The sequence below is a fragment of the Anomaloglossus baeobatrachus genome, chromosome 7 (genome assembly GCF_048569485.1).
Source record: "Anomaloglossus baeobatrachus isolate aAnoBae1 chromosome 7, aAnoBae1.hap1, whole genome shotgun sequence".
NCBI classification, from domain to species: Eukaryota; Metazoa; Chordata; class Amphibia; order Anura; family Aromobatidae; genus Anomaloglossus; species Anomaloglossus baeobatrachus.
The window spans coordinates 158,670,052-158,687,795 of record NC_134359.1 but is presented as its reverse complement, the minus strand read 5'-3'; the positions used below and the strand labels follow the sequence as shown (position 1 = coordinate 158,687,795).

At 46.9% G+C, this 17,744-nt stretch overlaps 1 protein-coding gene across 7 annotated transcripts in view; it reads left to right on the top strand.

Moving 5' to 3' along the window:
* The window catches only part of GULP1 (GULP PTB domain containing engulfment adaptor 1), a 2,424,202-nt gene that overhangs the window by 1,025,820 nt on the left and 1,380,638 nt on the right, over window positions 1–17,744 (top strand). Inside the window, exon 1 of one of the 7 annotated variants that reach the window (XM_075317773.1) lies at window positions 7,220–7,332. The exons of the other annotated variants lie outside the window; for them this stretch is intronic. The gene's annotated coding sequence lies outside the window, so the exon portion shown is untranslated. Of the gene's footprint in view, window positions 1–7,219; window positions 7,333–17,744 lie in introns of those variants that run through there. 7 annotated transcript variants of the gene reach the window in all.

Genomic DNA, 17,744 nt, shown 5'->3' with positions numbered 1-17,744 from the left:
TGCTTATTTAAGTCCTGGTCTGATTGCAGGCTGTTGCCGGATGTCAGTTGTACTTGTATCTTTAGCCTGCTTGATCCTGCTTTACACCACATCTTCCCCAGATAGTGCTTGCTCTTTATTTATTGTCTGGTTCTTTGTTTATCTGGGTTTGTCATTTTGCTATGGTTATTTTCAGTTTATTTGCTTGCAGGGATTTTCCCCATTAGTGGATTGTTGAGGAACTCCCTGCAGTTCTGTGTGGAGTTTAGCTCCTTTGGGTCCATGTGTTTATGGCTTGTTGAATTTGTTATAATTCTTGTTTTCTGTTCATTGGTATGACAAGGGCACCTGGTATAGGACGGAGTTCAGATTGAGCGATCTGAGGGCCTTTTTGTACTATCAGGAAGTTGGTATTTTGTAGGGTTTTTCTCTGGCTACCAACAGTCCCTTTCCTGTCTTTTCCTATTTTAGTCAGCGGGGGCCTCACCTTTTGCTAATCCTGTCATCTATCTGTGTATTGTGTTTTTCCTATATCACCGCAGTCTTTGAATGTGGGGCGCTTGCTATTCTTGTCTATTTTCTGAGGCAGAGAGTTATTCATCTTTCCTACCTTTAGGATAGTTAGTTCTCCGGCTGGGTTCGCGGTGCACAGGATGTTAGTTCACCCCTCGGCTACTTCTAGTTGTGTTGGTTAGTAAGGGGATGGCGGCCAGATTAGTTGCCAACGCTCTTGTCACCTTTTTGCCAATGATTTGTGGTGGTCTTCCATGGTTCCGGATCATAACAGTACATCCGGCCAACCAAATTTAAAGGGTACTCTTAAGAAGGAAAAAAAAAAAAACTGCTGAGAATTTTTTTTTTTTGGTGTTTTTCCTCTTCTTCTTTGGGTTCTGTGGAAGATTTCTTTTGTCTAGCATGGATGAATTGGGTGAGCGTGTTGCTCATCTTGATGCTAAGGTTCATCATATAGAGTCTTATCTTGCACAGACTCCCCTTGCAGAGCCTAAGATTCCTGTTCCTGAATTTTTTTCGGGAGATAGGTCGAGATTTTTGAGTTTCAAAAATAATTGTAAATTATTTTTTGACCTGCGCCCTAAGTCCTCAGGGAATCCCGTACAGCAGGTTAAGATTGTCATCTCCTTGCTGCGTGGTAACCCTCAGGACTGGGCCTTCTCTTTAGCGTCTGATGATCCGATTCTCAATGATGTGGACTCCTTTTTTCAGGCCTTGGGATTATTATATGACGAACCCAATATTGTGGACCAAGCAGAAAAGGTCTTGTTGTCCTTAACTCAAGGTTTGGATTCTGCAGAAACGTTTTGTCAGAAATTTCGTAAGTGGATGGTCCTTACCAAATGGAATGATGATGCGCTTGCGGCTCTTTTTCGCAAGGGTATTGCGGTTGCTGTGAAGGATGTAATGGTAGGATTTCCCGTCCCTTCTGGTCTTGATGCCTCTATGACCTTGGCCATTCAGATTGATAGGCGTTTACGTGAGCGCAGGAAGATACCTGCTGGTTTTGTGCCTGTGGAACAGCCTTTGGAGCCTATGGAGTGTGATAGGGTCCTTTCTAATGCTAGTCGGCAGGGGTTCAGACGGAAGAATAGACTGTGCTTCTATTGTGGAGATGCTTCCCATAACATCTCTGTCTGCCCTAAACGTGAAAGGAGATTGGCTACTTATGTTACTGTGGGTTCTTTGCAACCAAAGTTTCTTTTGTCTGTCACATTGATTTGCTCATTGTCTTCCTTTTCTGCATTTGCCTTTGTGGACTCATGGGCAGCTCTCAATTTGATGGGTTTTGGGTTTGCTAGGGATTGTGGTTTTCCCATGGTTCCTTTGCAAACTCCTATTCCTTTAAGGGGCATTGATGCTACCCCTTTGGCAGAACATAAACCCCAATTTTGGACCCAGGTGCCTATGAGAGTTGCAACAGCGCATCAGGAAACTTGTACATTTTTAGTATTGCATAATCTACAGGATACCTTGGTACTGGGATTTCCGTGGTTGCAGACCCATAATCCAATTATTGACTGGAGATCCTTGTCGGTAGCTAGTTGGGGTTGTCAAGGTGTGCATCAGGACCTTTCCGTGTCGTCCACGTCTGCTCAGGCAGTTGATGTTCCGGCTTTCTTGTCTGATTTCCGTGATGTATTTAATGACCAGGAATCTGATTCTCTGCCCCCACACTGGGACTGTGACTGTGCCATTGAGTTGGTGCCCGGTTGTAAATTTCCCAAGGGGCGGATTTTCAACTTGTCTGTGCCCGAACATGATGCCATGCGGTCATACATCAGAGAATCATTGGAGAAGGGGAACATTCGGCCCTCATCTTCTCCTTTGGGTGCTGGCTTCTTCTTTGTTGCTAAGAAAGATGGTTCGTTGAGGCCTTGTATTGATTACCGTCTTCTTAATAAAATTACAGTCAAATATCAGTACCCTTTGCCTCTGATGTCTGATCTGTTTTCTAGAGTGCAGAGTGCCAAATGGTTTACTAAACTGGATCTCAAGGGTGCGTATAATCTCATCCGTATTAAGGAGGGTGATGAATGGAAGACGGCTTTTAATACTCCAGAGGGGCATTTTGAGTACCTAGTGATGCCTTTTGGGCTCACTAATGCACCCTCCGTCTTCCAGGCCTTCATGAATGATATTTTTCGGGACCTTATTGGTAAATTTTTGATTGTGTATTTGGATGACATCTTGATTTTTTTCTGATGATTGGGACTCTCATGTGGGGCAAGTACGCGAGGTTTTTCAGATACTTAAGGATAATGCACTGTACGTTAAGGGGTCAAAGTGCCTCTTTGGGGTGCAAAGGATTTCCTTTTTGGGCTTCATCCTGTCTCCCTCCGCTATTGAAATGGACCCGGTTAAGGTTCAGGCTATTTACGACTGGGTGCAACCGACTTCTCTAAAATCCCTGCAGCAATTTTTGGGGTTTGCTAATTTTTACCGTAAATTTATAGCCAATTTTTCTGCTATTGTCAAACCTCTGACAGATTTGACAAAGAAGGGAGCTGATGCTGAGCATTGGACCCCTGAGGCTATTGTGGCCTTCCAGGAGCTTAAAAGGCGATTCACTTTTGCCCCAGTTCTGCAGCAACCTAATGTGTCTCGCCCATTTCAAGTTGAGATCGATGCCTCAGAGATCGGAGCAGGTGCTGTTCTGTCTCAACGAGACGCTACTACGGGTAAACTTAAGCCCTGTGCCTTTTTCTCTCGGAAGTTTGCTCCTTCTGAACGGAATTATGATGTGGGGAACCGGGAATTATTGGCTATGAAGTGGGGATTTGAAGAGTGCAGGCATTGGTTGGAGGGGGCAAGGCATCAAGTTGTGGTGCTTACGGACCACAAGAATCTCATCTATCTGGAATCAGCCAAGAGGTTGAATCCTCGGCAGGCCAGGTGGGCTTTGTTTTTACCCGGTTTAATTTTGTGGTCTCTTTTCTGCCGGGCACCAAGAATGTTAAGGCCGATGCCCTTTCCAGGAGTTTCTGCGCTGACTCTTTGGAGATTGTCGAACCGTCTACTATCCTGAATGATGGTGTAGTTTTCTCGGCTATTTCGCCTGATCTGCAGTTGGCACTGGCGGAATTTCAGGGGGATAAACCTGAGAGATGTCCTACAGGGAAACTGTTTGTCCCAGACCAATGGAGAGACCGAGTTGTCTCTGAGGTTCATTGCTCTGTTTTGGCAGGTCATCCTGGCATTTTTGGTACTCGGGATCTTGTGAGACGCTCTTTTTGGTGGCCTTCCCTGTCCCGAGATGTCCGTCGTTTTGTGCAGTCGTGTGGAGTTTGTTCTAGGTCCAAGCCCTGTTGTTCACGTTCTAGTGGGCTATTATTGCCTTTGCCTGTACCTAAGAAACCTTGGACGCACATCTCTATGGATTTTATTTCAGAGCTTCCCGTCTCTCAGAAAATGACTGTGATTTGGGTGATCTGTGACAGATTCTCCAAGATGGTCCACTTGGTTCCCCTATCTAAGTTGCCGTCTTCATCGGAGTTGGTGCCTTTGTTTTTGCAACATGTTGTCCGTTTGCATGGTATTCCCGAAAACATTGTTTCTGACAGAGGGGTGCAGTTTGTATCCAGGTTTTGGAGGATTTTTTGCTCCAAATTGGGTGTTCAGCTGTCTTTCTCCTCGGTGTTTCATCCTCAGACCAACGGTCAGACTGAAAGGGCTAACCAGACCCTGGAGACCTATTTACGGTGTTTTGTTTCTGCGGATCAGGATGACTGGGTTTCGTTTTTGCCTTTGGCTGAATTTGCCCTTAACAATAGAGCTAGCTCTACCACGTTGGTGTCCCCCTTTTTCTGCAATTTTGGGTATCACCCTAGGTTCCTCTCAGGGCAGCTTGAGGCGTCTGACTGTCCGGGGGTGGATTCGGTGGTCGACAGAATGCAGCAGATTTGGGGGCAGGTAGTGGATAAATTGTTTCAGTCCCAAAAAACTGCCCAAAAGTTTGCCAACTGGAGTCGGACTGTTGATCCCCGGTTTAAAGTAGGGGACATGGTGTGGTTGTCCTCTAAAAATATTCCTATGAGAGTTCCGTCTCCTAAATTTAAGCCCAGATTTATTGGACCTTATAAGATTTCGGAGATTATTAATCCTGTATCTTTCCGTTTGACTCTGCCTGCGTCATTTAAGATTCACAATGTCTTCCATAAATCCTTGTTGAAGAAACATGTGGAGCCGGCAGTTCCTGCAGCAGCGCCTCCTGACCCTGTTTTGGTACAAGGCGATCTGGAGTATGAGGTTGAAAAAATTCTGGATTCCCGTCGCAGTAGGCGTCAGCTTCAGTACCTTGTGAAATGGAAGGGTTATGGGCAGGAGGATAACTCTTGGGTTGTGGCTTCTGACATTCATGCGGACAGGTTGGTTCGCGCCTTCCATCATGCTCATCCCGAGCGACCCGGTGGCGTGGGTGAGGGTTCGGTGAACCCTCCTCAAGGGGGGGGTACTGTTGTGAATGTTAGTTATGTCTTGGCTGCTGGGAGGCTCCCTCTGGTGGCCAGGAAGGGTTTGGACAGAGACCAGGTGGGTTGTGCAGTGGGTGTTTCCTTTCCTAACTCTCTGCTTATTTAAGTCCTGGTCTGATTGCAGGCTGTTGCCGGATGTCAGTTGTACTTGTATCTTTAGCCTGCTTGATCCTGCTTTACACCACATCTTCCCCAGATAAGTGCTTGCTCTTTATTTATTGTCTGGTTCTTTGTTTATCTGGGTTTGTCATTTTGCTATGGTTATTTTCAGTTTATTTGCTTGCAGGGATTTTCCCCATTAGTGGATTGTTGAGGAACTCCCTGCAGTTCTGTGTGGAGTTTAGCTTCTTTGGGTCCATGTGTTTATGGCTTGTTGAATTTGTTATAATTCTTGTTTTCTGTTCATTGGTATGACAAGGGCACCTGGTATAGAACGGAGTTCAGATCGAGCGATCTGAGGGCCTTTTTGTACTATCAGGAAGTTGGTATTTTGTGGGGTTTTTCTCTGGCTACCATCAGTCCCTTTCCTGTCTTTTCCTATTTTAGTCAGCGGGGGCCTCACCTTTTGCTAATCCTGTCATCTACCTGTGTATTGTGTTTTTCCTATATCACCACAGTCTTTGAATGTGGGGGGCTTGCTATTCTTGTCTATTTTCTGAGGCAGAGAGTTATTCATCTTTCCTACCGTTAGGATAGTTAGTTCTCCGGCTGGGTTTGCGGTGCACAGGATGTTAGTTCACCCCTCGGCTACTTCTAGTTGTGTTGGTTAGTAAGGGGATGGCGGCCAGATTAGTTGCCAACGCTCTTGTCACCTTTTTGCCAATGATTTGTGGTGGTCTTCCATGGTTCCGGATCATAACAGCACACCCTTTTCATTCTGAGGAACTGACCGGTGGGTACGGCCCTTATGATTGATGGTAAATGGGACGATGATGCACGTAACAGACTGTTCACCGATGTTTCCTTACGGAAAACGTCGGTTTGAACAGATCTGTCACATGAGATGGAAATTTTGATATCCAAAAAATCAATTTCCTCAGGGTTACTCATGTAAGTCAACCTGATATTGCGGTCATTAGAATTTAAAACAGAAAAAAATGATTGTAATTCAAGGTCGGTTCCTCTCCAGATGATGAAAACGTCGTCTATATAACTTAACCAGCACTGCGTCTGGGTCATGGCGCATGCGCCGTCGTCGGGAACCTCCCTCTCCCATATGTCGAGAAAGAGGTTCGCGTACGACGGCGCGCACGCCGCGCCCATCGCAGTGCCGCGTCTCTGGAGGAAGAACCGATCTTTGAAGAGAAAAAAATTCCGCTTCAGGATGAATTCCAGGAGTGCCAAAATCAGATCTTGCAGGGGAAGCTCCGAATTACTCATGCGCAGAAAGTATTTGACCGCCCGCAGGCCATGTTCATGATGGATACAGGAATAGACGGTCTCCACATCTGCTGCCACTAAGAGTACACCAGGATCTAAACATAATCCATCAATCCTCCTCAAGACGTCTGAGGTGTCTCTGACATAGGAGGGCAGCGTTTCAACCAAAGGATGTAAATAATATTCAATGAAACGACATATGGGATCGCAAAGCCCTCCTATGCCAGAGACAATAGGACGTCCCAGGGGACAATGTGGATTTTTGTGGATTTTGGGCAGCAGATAAAATGTAGGTGTTATTGGAAATTTGGTGTGGAGACCCTCAAAAACTTTTTTGGTAATGATACCCTGAGCCAGGGCCACGTCCAGAATAGCGATCAATTCCAATGAAAACTTACTAGTGGGATTCTCGGAAAGAGATGTATAGGCCTCCCGATCCCTTAACTGCTTGAATGCCTCCCATTCATAGATTGATGTAGGCCACACCACCACCACTGTCCGCAGGTTTTATTACTATGCCTTCCATATTCTGTAATTCTTGAATGGCTTTTCTCTGTTTCATCGACACATTGTGTCGATTACTCCGTTTTTGCAGGTTATTTAGATCTTCCATAACTAGTTTGTTGAAAATCTCAACCTGTGGACACAAGGAAAAAGGAGGGAACGTGGTGGATTTTGGCAGTATACTGATGGGAAATTTACCTTTAGGTGATGGTGTGGACTCCTCCTCCTTAACTAGAGGTAATAAATCTTTCTGACCTATCTCTAAAAAAAACCCAATTAGAAGTCCTTAAACTGGGACTGACATTTTCACCTGATTCTAATTTATTCCTAGAAATGAAAGATCTACACCTTTTCTCGAGGAAACTAATTTTACATAAGTTACATACTAAGAAGGATTTGAATGATTATTTTTTCACACCGACGGAATTGGAAGCGATTGAACTCTTAAGGGAGCTGGAGGAGGAATCCACACCATCACCTAAAGGTAAATTTCCCACCAGTATACCGCCAAAATCCACCACGTTCCCTCCTTTTTCCTTGTGTCCACAGGTTGAGATTTTCAACAAACTAGTTATGGAAGATCTAAATACCCTGCAAAAACGGAGTAATCGACACAATGTGTCGATGAAACAGAGAAAAGCCATCCAAGAATTACAGAATAGGGAAGGCATAGTAATAAAACCTGCGGACAAGGGAGGGAACGTGGTGGTGTGGCCTACATCAATGTATGAACGGTGTTACGGGGGCTGTCTGATTACAAAAATCAAAGAGACATCAGACAGTCAGGGTCCACCGTGCAAAGTCTCTGCTGCAGACTATGGCAGAGGATAAGAGATATCTTGTAGCACGAAAGCAGTACTGACACTGATACATCTCAGTAACACTAGAGCCAATCACGGCGTGTACTGTTAAAGTCACAGCGACTACCGTATTTAGCATTAACGTAAAAGGGATATGTTAATGAGTGAGGAAAAGTATATAAGTGTGCCACTGTAAATAGTAGTAGCACAAGTGCAGAGTGCAATACCTCTGTTAAACTCACAGAGGAATATAGTTAGGAAATAAAGAAATTCCTCCCTTACTCAGAGGGTGTGTGGTATGGTCTCTGTTAATGGTCACAGAGACAAAAGCAGTGAGTGTGAAATGGCACCTACCTCGGTCCATTCCACTAGCGGTGCCAGGAGACGGGCAGCAGCATAAGCCGCACAAAGCTCCTACCTGCGTTTGCTCCACTAGTGTGCGAGGACACGAACCACTAGATATGGCAACTGCCTAGGTCCGCTCCACTAGTGGTGCAAAAGAGACGGACAGCAGCACAAGCCGCACAAAGCTGCTACCTGCGTTCGCTCCACTAGTGTGCGAGGACACGAATCACTAGATATGGCACCTGCCTAGGTCCGCTTCCCTAGTGATGCAAAAGAGACGGACAGCAGCACAAGCCGCACAAAGCCCCTACCTATGTTCACTCCCCTAGTGTGCGAGGATACGAACAACTGCCAGACGCAGTATAAGGAACGTTACCCTAGTGGCAACGTCCACCTATGAGTAGAATCAGAAGGCCCAGCCTGACCATGTGCCTCAGGCACCTGCCTATGTCCGCTCCAATAAGATGCAAGGATATGGACTGCAGCCGAAGCTGTAAGGTACAAGAACGCTACCCTGTCGGTAGCGCTCACCTAGAACAGACATAGAGATGCCTAGAGGGACGTGCACAGAGCGTCTACTCTCATGCATGAACCAAGAGGACTGAGCGCCGAGCAGTGTGCGTCAGGGTCTTATATAGACTCTGTGCCTCATCCAAGATGGAGGACACCAGAGCCAATCCGCTGCCAGTACGACAGCAATGATGTCACGCTGGCCTATCACCGAGCAAGGCGTCACAAGCAAATGACCAGCGACCAATCGGCTTAGAAGGTGTCAGAGACATGTGACCTTGTGTCACAAGCACATGACCAGCGGCCAATCAGCTTAGAAGGTGTCAGAGACTTGTGACCTCGTGTCAGTGATGATGTCACTCGCACATGTGCAATGGATCCAAGATAGAACTTAGTCTCCAGCGCTCGCACATGTGCAGTAGCAAGAAATCTGAACATAGTCTCCAGTGCCACAGCAAAGTGAAAGAAGACACGCAGATACCCAGAAATGGGAACCGTAACAGTACCTCCCCTCAAGGGCCCCCCTCCTGGCGGCATAGCCGTGTTCCGGGCTGTAGCCCTCCCAATCTATCAAGAAGAACCTGCACCCTCGAACCCTCTTAGAACCAACTATGGCTCATACCTCATAGCTAGAGCGAGAGGAATCAGAGGCAGGAGAGTGCACTTCACGAGCGTGAGGTAAAATAGCCGGCTTTAACAGTGAAACATGGAATTTGTCATGGATCCTAAGATGGATGGGTATCTTCAATTGGTAGACTACAGGATTTACCTGTCGAAGAACCTCATAAGGACCCAGGAAGCGAGGAGCAAATTTGACAGAGCGCACTCTAAGTTTCACGCGTTTTGCAGAGAGCCACACAAAGTCCCCCGGAGAAAAGACAGGAGCCAGGCGACGAAACTGATCGGACACCGTCTTCATACGGTCTTTAGCTGCTTGGATCGACTCTTGAGTCCGATCCCAAACCTCTCTGGCATTAGTTGCCCAGTCGGCCACAAGAGGAGGAGGTGCAGCAGCGGGAAACGGTACCGGTACCCTAGGGTGTTGCCCATTATTGAGTACGAACGGTGTCTGCCCAGTGGCCTCAGCCAGAGAATTCTTAAGGGCAAATTCTTCCCAGGGTAGGAGGGAGGACCAGTTATCGTGGTTCTCAGCAACAAAGTGTCGAAGGTATATAATCATGGATTGATTGGTACGCTCAACCAAACCATTGGTCTCCGGATGGTATGCCGAAGAGAGATTCAACTCAATTTGCAGAAGGCTACAGAGATCTCGCCAGAAACGGGAAGCAAATTGCGGACCTGTATCACAAATGATACAATCTGGCATCCCATGAAGCCTAAAGACATGCTTGAGGAATAGTTTAGCTAGTACCCTGGAAGATGGGATTCTTGGGATTCTTGATAATGGTACGAGATGAACCATCCAGGAGAAATGGTCCATAATGACTTACACAAATCGATGTCTCTGTGAACACGGAACATCACCCACAAAGTCCATGCCTACCACCTCCCATGGTCTATCTGGCACTGGTAAAGGATGCAAGAGCCCAGCCGGTCTCTGCCGTAATGGACGGTTGCAAGCACACGAGTAGCAGGAACCGACATATCTCTTGACGTGGCTGGCTAAGTGTGGCCACCAATACCACCTCTCGAGTAACTCTCGTGTCCGTCTAAAACCAAAATGCCCACCCACCTTTGAGGTGTGGGCCCACGACAGTATATCATTCTGTCGATTAGGCAGAACAAAGGTCTTGCCCGGTGGGATTTGGTCTAACGTCACAGGGGAGAGCGTATGAAAAACCCTGGAAGGAAGGATAAGATGAGGTTCGTCAATCTCCTCCTGGGTAGAAACCATAGAGCGAGACAGGGCGTCTGCCTTGTTATTCTTACTCCCAGACAGATAGTTGATGGAGAAGTGAAAGCGGGAGAAAAACAAGGACCAGCGGGCTTGGCGAGGATTCAGACGCTGAGCGGTTTGTAAGTACGTCAGATTCTTGTGGTCTGTATAGACCTGGAAAGGATTTTTCGCTCCTTCTAGCAAGTGACGCCACTCCTCCAAGGCTAATCTCAGGGCGAGCAGTTCCCTATCCCCAATGGTATAGTTTCTCTCTGCCAGTGAAAAGGTTTTAGCAAAGAAGAAACACGGCCTTTTTCTACCTACACCGTTCTTTTGATACAAAACCGCACCAGCACCCACTGAGGATGCATCAACCTCCAAGAGGAAGGGCTTATTCTCATCGGGTCTTTGAAGAACAGGAGCAGCTGAAAAGTGTCTTTTTACTGCCTCAAAAGCCTGGGATGTCTCAGTAGACCAGACTTTTGGATTAGCACCTTTCTTAGTCAAGGCCACCAAAGGAGCCACCAAAGTGGAGAAATGGAGTATGAACTGCCGGTAGTAATTTATGAATCCTAAGAAGCGTTGCACAGCCTTCAAGGAACGAGTTTCGGACCATTCCAGGACAGCAGAGAGCTTCGCAGAATCCATAGCCAGGCCCTCTTGTGAGACAATGTAACCCAAAAAAGGCAATGAGGACTGCTCGAATACACACTTTTCGAGTTTGCAAACAAGGAGTGCTCCCTTAAATGGAAAAGGACATGAACGACATCCTGACGATGAGTCTCCAGATCAGGAGAAAAAATCAGGATGTCGTCCAGATACACCACGACGGAGGATAACAGTAAATCCCTGAACACATCGTTTACGAAGTCCTGAAATACTGCGGGTGCATTACATAAACCTAAAGGCATGACAAGGTATTCATAGTGACCGTCTCGGGTGTTAAAAGCGGTCTTCCATTCGTCACCCTCTCGAATTTGTAACAAATTATATGCACCCCGCAGATTCAGCTTTGTAAAAACTCGAGCTCCCCTCAGTCTGCAAAGAGCTCCGAAATTAAAGGTTACGAGTATTTGTTCTTTATTGTGATTGCGTTGGGACCCCTGTAATCTATGCAGGGATGCAAATCACCCTCTTTCTTCCGAACAAAGAAAAACCCAGCTCCCGCGGGAGAGACAGACTTACGAATGAACCCCTTCTCTAAACTCTCTTATACAGGTCGACATGGCCTCAGACTCAGGTATTGACAGAGGGTAAACCCTGCCCTTAGGTGGAACCAAACCTGGGATAAGGTCTATGGCGCAGTCATATGGCCTGTGGGGTGGAAGAACCTCAGCACCCTGTTTGGAGAACACGTCAGCGAAATCCAAATACTGTGTTGGTAAAGGAGAGAGCTCGGTCGATGCAGTTGCAATGACTTTAGGGGGTGAGAGGAAACATCGAGACTGACAGTTCGAACCCCATCTGATGACATTGTCAGACTCCCAGTCAATCAAAGGAGCATGCTTCCGAAGTCAAGGAAGCCCTAGGAGTACGTCGTCAAGACCCTCAGGCAAAGCGAGAAAAGAAATATCCTCCACATGCTCATGGAACAGAATAAGGCGCAAGGATACTGTCCTCAATGTAATGGAATCAGGCAACATGGTTCCTTTTACAACACGGACAGGAATGGGCGCCTCCAACATAATAGAGGGAATATTATGCTGTTTAACGAAACCAGAGGAAATAAAGATACCGTCAGCCCCAGAATCAATAAAAGACTTTATAGGCCATGTAGTCCCGGAGAACGAGAGCTGACCTGTAAAACTACACTTGGAGGGTGCAGACGGCGTACCTAGTAACCCCCCTCCTATAGATACTAGGGTTGGGAGTTTCCCTGGCGGCTGGGACACTTGTTAGCGTAGTAACCCGCACGATGACACACGTAACATATAGGAGGACCAGATTTGCGTAGTCTGGAGGACGTATGACCTAACTCCATAGGAGTAGGAGATGTCTCAGATGCTGAGGAAGATGGTGGTGGACCTTCAACAACTGGAATAGCCCAATGCTTAGGGCGTGAGGAAAAGACCTCAAGTCTACGTTCCTTATGGCGTACGTCGATCCTTGTTGCTACAGTGATTAAGTCCTCCAGAGAAGCAGGGACCTCACGAGTAGCAAGGGCATCCTTGACATAGCCTGCCAACCCTCTCCAGAAGATAGGAATCAACACCCTTTTCTGGCCAATCTAGTTCTGCCACCAGAGTTCTAAAAGCAATGGCATGAGAACTACTGGATAACGAACACTGAGATAGATCTAAAAGTCTCAGGGCCGCCGTAACCTGCAGACCCATGAATACCGCTTTAAGAGCTTCAAGAAAGTCTTGATGTCTCAGAGTAACCACATCAGAGCGCTCCCATAGGGGAGTCACCCATTCTAAGGCTTTGTCCTGAAGTAAGGATATGATAAAGCCTACTCTGGACCTCTCCGTAGAGAAGCGAGAAGAGTTGACCTCTAGGTGTATCTGACACTGACTAATGAAACCACGACATGATCTGGCATCGCCAGAATACCTGTTTGGCAGAGCAAGTCGAGGATCATGTGCAGATGTCACCATGGTCTGAGGTTTATCCTCTACAGTCTTGAGCCGCGACTCAAGTACTTGTATGTAATGGTGTAACTGCTGATATTCTGCCATAACTGCCAGACCCTTGGCTCAGTCCTAATGTTACGGGGGCTGTCTGATTACAAAAACCAAAGAGATATCAGACAGTCAGGGTCCACCGTGCAAAGTCTCTGCTGCAGACTATGGCAGAGGATAAGGGGTATCTTGTTCAATGAAAGCAGTACTGACACTGATACATCTCAGTGACACTAGAGCCAATCACGGCGTGTACTGTTAAAGTCACAGCAACTACCGTATTTAGCATTAACGTAAAAGGAATATGTTAATGAGTGAGGAAAAGTATATAAGTGTGCCGCTGTAAATAGTAGTAGCACAAGTGCAGAGTGCAATACCTCTGTTAAACTCACAGAGGAATATAGTTAGGAAATAAAGAAATTCCTCCCTTACTCAGAGGGTGTGTGGTATGGTCTCTGTTAATGGTCACAGAGACAAAAGCAGTGAGTGTGAAATGGCACCTGCCTAGGTCCGCTCCACTAGTGATGCAAGAGACGGACAGCAGCACAAGCCGCACAAAACCCCTACCTATGTTCGCTCCCCTGGTGTGCTAGGATACGAACAACTGCCAGATGCAGTATAAGGAACGTTACCCTAGCGGCAACGTCCACCTACGAGTAGAATCACAAGGCCCAGCCTGACCATCTGCCTCAGGCACCTGCCTATGTCCGCTCCAATAAGATGCAAGGATACGGACCGCAGCCGAAGCTGTAAGGTACACAAACGCTACCCTGCCGGTAGTGCTCACCTAGCATAGACAGAGAGATGCCTAGATGGACGTGCACAGAGCGTCTACTCCCATGCATGAACCAAGAGGACTGAGCGCCGAGCAGCGTGCGTGAGGGTCTTATATAGCCTCTGTGCCTCACCCAAGATGGAGGACACCAGAGCCAATTTGCTGCCAGAATGACAGCAATGACGTCACGCTGGCCTATCAGCGAGCAAGGCGTCATAAGCACATGACCAGCGACCAATCGGCTTAGAAGGTGTCAGAGACATGTGACCTCATGTCACAAGCACATGACCAGCGGCCAATCAGCTTAGAAGGTGTCAGAGACATGTGACCTCGTGTCAGTGATGATGTCACTTGCACATGTGCAATGGCTCCAAGATAGAACTTAGTCTCCAGCGCTTGCACATGTGCAGTAGCAAGAAATCCGAACATAGTCTCCAGGGCCACAGCAAAGGGAAAGGAGACACGCAGATACCCAGAAACGGGAACCGTAACAAACGGGAGGCATTCAAGCAGTTAAGGGTTCGGTAGGCCTATACATCTCTTTCCGAGAATCCCACTAGTAAGTTTTCAATGGAATTGACCGCTATTCTGGACGTGGCCCTGGCTCAGGGTATCATTACCAAAAAAGTGTTTGAGGGTCTCCACACCAAATTTCCAATAACACCTACATTTTATCTGCTGCCCAAAATACACAAAAATCCACGTTGTCCCCCGGGGCATCATATTGTCTCTGGCATAGGAGGGCTTTGCGATCCCATATGTCGTTTCATTGAATAATATTTACATCCTTTGGTTGAAACGCTGCCCTCCTATGTCAGAGACACCTCGGACGTCTTGAGGAGGATTGATGGATTATGTTTAGATCCTGGTGTACTCTTAGTGGCAGCAGATGTGGAGACCCTCTACTCCTGTATCCATCATGAACATGGCCTGCGGGTGGTCAAATACTTCCTGCGCATGAGTAATTGGGAGGTTCCCCTGCAAGATCTGATTTTGGAACTCCTGGAATTCATCCTGAAGCGGAATTTTTTTCTATTCAAGGATCGGTTCTTCCTCCAGAGACGTGGCACTGCGATGGGCGCGGCGTACGCGCCGTTGTACGTGAACCTCTTTCCCGGCCTATGGAAGAGGGAGGTTCCCGACGACGGCGCCTGCGCCGTGACCCAGACGCAGTGCTGGTTATGTTATATAGACGACGTTTTCATCATCTGGAGGGGACCCGACCTTGAATTACAATCATTTTTTTCTGTTTTGAATTCTAATGACTGCAATATCAGGTTGACTTACAGGAGTATCCCTGAGGAAATTGATTTTTTGGATATCAAAATTTCCATCTCATGTGACAGATCTGTTCAAACCGACGTTTTCCGTAAGGAAACGTCGGTGAACAGTCTGTTACATGCATCATCGGCCCATTTACCATCAATCATCAGGGCCGTACCCACCGGTCAGTTCCTCAGAATGAAAAGGGTGTTGTTAAGGGGGGACCGGCAGATTAGGACCAGGGGGTATATATCCCAATCACCAGTCGGGGCCCACCGTGCTCCAGATGGCAATGGAGCTGCTGGCACCCTGTGGGTTAGGCGGAGACTATAGAGCTGATGACTCAGAGAACCCAGGAGACCTGGGAACCGGTCACGTGTGTAGGGACACGTCAAACCGGACAACAACCCAGTTAGCGTTTCGGTGGAGCGGGCACTACTCCGACCACGTGTGTTGGGGACACGTCAGGCTGGATGGTAACCAGTTAGCGTTGACCGAGAAGACCGCTTCGACAGCGCCCTGTCGGCCACATGTGAAAGACATGTCAGGCCGAGCGGTCCTTCGATTAGTGTTTCTGGTCAGCACTCGACTGGCCACGTGTGTGACGGACACGTCAGCCCATGCAGTCACACCAGTAGCATTTGACTGTGAAGCCGAGGAGAGAAATAGGGTTCACACACCCAATCCAGGAACACCCTGTTAACTCCACAGGGGTTCTGGAATACACTGTTCGTGCGCGTAGAGGGCACAACCAAACAGGTGACGCAGCAGGTATGCTGTCTGTGTGCGTAGAGAACACAACCGGACAAGTAACGCAACAGGTATGCTGTCCGTGTGCGTAGGAGGCACTAACGGACAGGTGACACAGCAGCCGCAGTCCAGTTAAAGCCATTGGACTGCTATAACAGAACTGGAACGGCAGCAAGGAAGCACGACGCCTGACCCTGATGTGCCGAGCCACGAATCACCGTTCGGCACTGTTTGCCTAGCCCTACCTACCGCTTCCAACAAAGCTTATACCACCATGAACTCTAAATGAAGACTGCACACCTCCATGTTGTCTCCAGCCCCTTTTATAACCTGGGTCCACCCTACACCTAGGGTGGAACCACCAAGGTCCAATAGCAGAGAGCCATGTCAGCAGCGATGTCACCAGCGGCCTATCCGGAACCCCCACGTCATTGAAGACCTTATGGCAGCCACGCCCCAAACACTTCACCAGTCATCGTCTGACGACCAATGGTGAGGTGCCAGATCACAGGGGCGGGCCTCTGTGAGCTAGTCCGGAGTGGCCACATCATCAGGACACCGGACACCCTCTGCCCTATCAGGGCCTGCCACCTCACGGACATGCTCAGTGCTCAGTGAGGTCCTTACCGGACCTAGCCTCTGATGCACTAAGTGCCTGAGCATGCTCAGTAGACTACGCATACGCAAACACGTTAGGGATATAGCCGCTGCAGTGGATGTGGATGATCTTGACTCCCTCAAAACCATCCCCAGACATTTTAAGTGATTTCATAACTGTAATGCCTCCTCTTTGCGCGTCAGGGGTATTGACAAGCTTCATATGGGTTCTAGGGGCGGTAATTTTAAGCAGGCCCTGGCACGTATGGAATGTAGGTGGATCGTGACCTTGGGCACGATGTCACCCAAAGGCTTAAATGAAAAGTTGTCATTTGCCCCCTTTCTCTGAAGAACGCTATATATGCCCCACTATGCTTTTGTACTTCTGGTTTGTGCGCTATTTTAGTGGTATAGCTGCCTTTTTGTCATTTTAATGTGTGTTAGTGTTGTTGTTGTTTTTAATTGTAAATTTTTCTTTTCTTTTATTTTTTATTAGTGACATGTTCATATTCTCTATATGTATGCCTCTTCGTACACGTATATATGATATACTAACATCCATGACTACGGGCACTCTAAAACCTGGAAATTTGGAATTTGATGTGAAACCAGCTACGCACCTAAATATATATCAACATCTGATGATATCACTTCTGGATATATATTATGTATAAGGATCCCTGTTTGATACCATCTTTATCTGTATTTTTGAAGGATTTAGGACTGATAATCACTGCATTATTTATTATCTTTTGTTATCGTATTTGTCTATTGTACTCATACATGAGCGATTTATTATTGATAATTAATAGTTCATATCGATCCTTTTATATTGCATACTCCCCCTATGTGGTTCAAGCCCCTTATATATAATAATGCTGCAATTTGTATACCTATATCGGTATCCCCTACTATGCCCTTTTTTTTGCCCTTACCAGTAGCCAATTGAGAGTTTGGCTGCCATGAGGTGCCCATGAGCAGTGACTTCACATTAATGTGTTCCTCTGAATTTTAAAAATATACTTTCACCTCTTATAAATTGTAGTTTTTTGATAATAAAAATGTCCCTGTATTTTTTCAAGAGGCTGATTGACTGTGTATTATTTCCTGCCATTTATTGATCTCACTAGTAGAAACCCCCTCATTTCTCTTGTTTCTTTGCCTGTCTTTCAGTGTGATGCGTGTAATTAAAGAAAATTTGATCTCTTCATTGATCTCACTGCAGAACTGTGTGTAATTACATAATGCAGGAAATAGAGCAGCGATGAGTGTGATCAATAATACTTCTTAAGTTTTTATCTCACTTGGAGAGAGGAGCAGTACATCTGAGCTTTGTCTCATTACAAACATGTCTTCAGCTGCAGCTTTCTTCTCACAATGTTGACAGCTCTGCTGTAC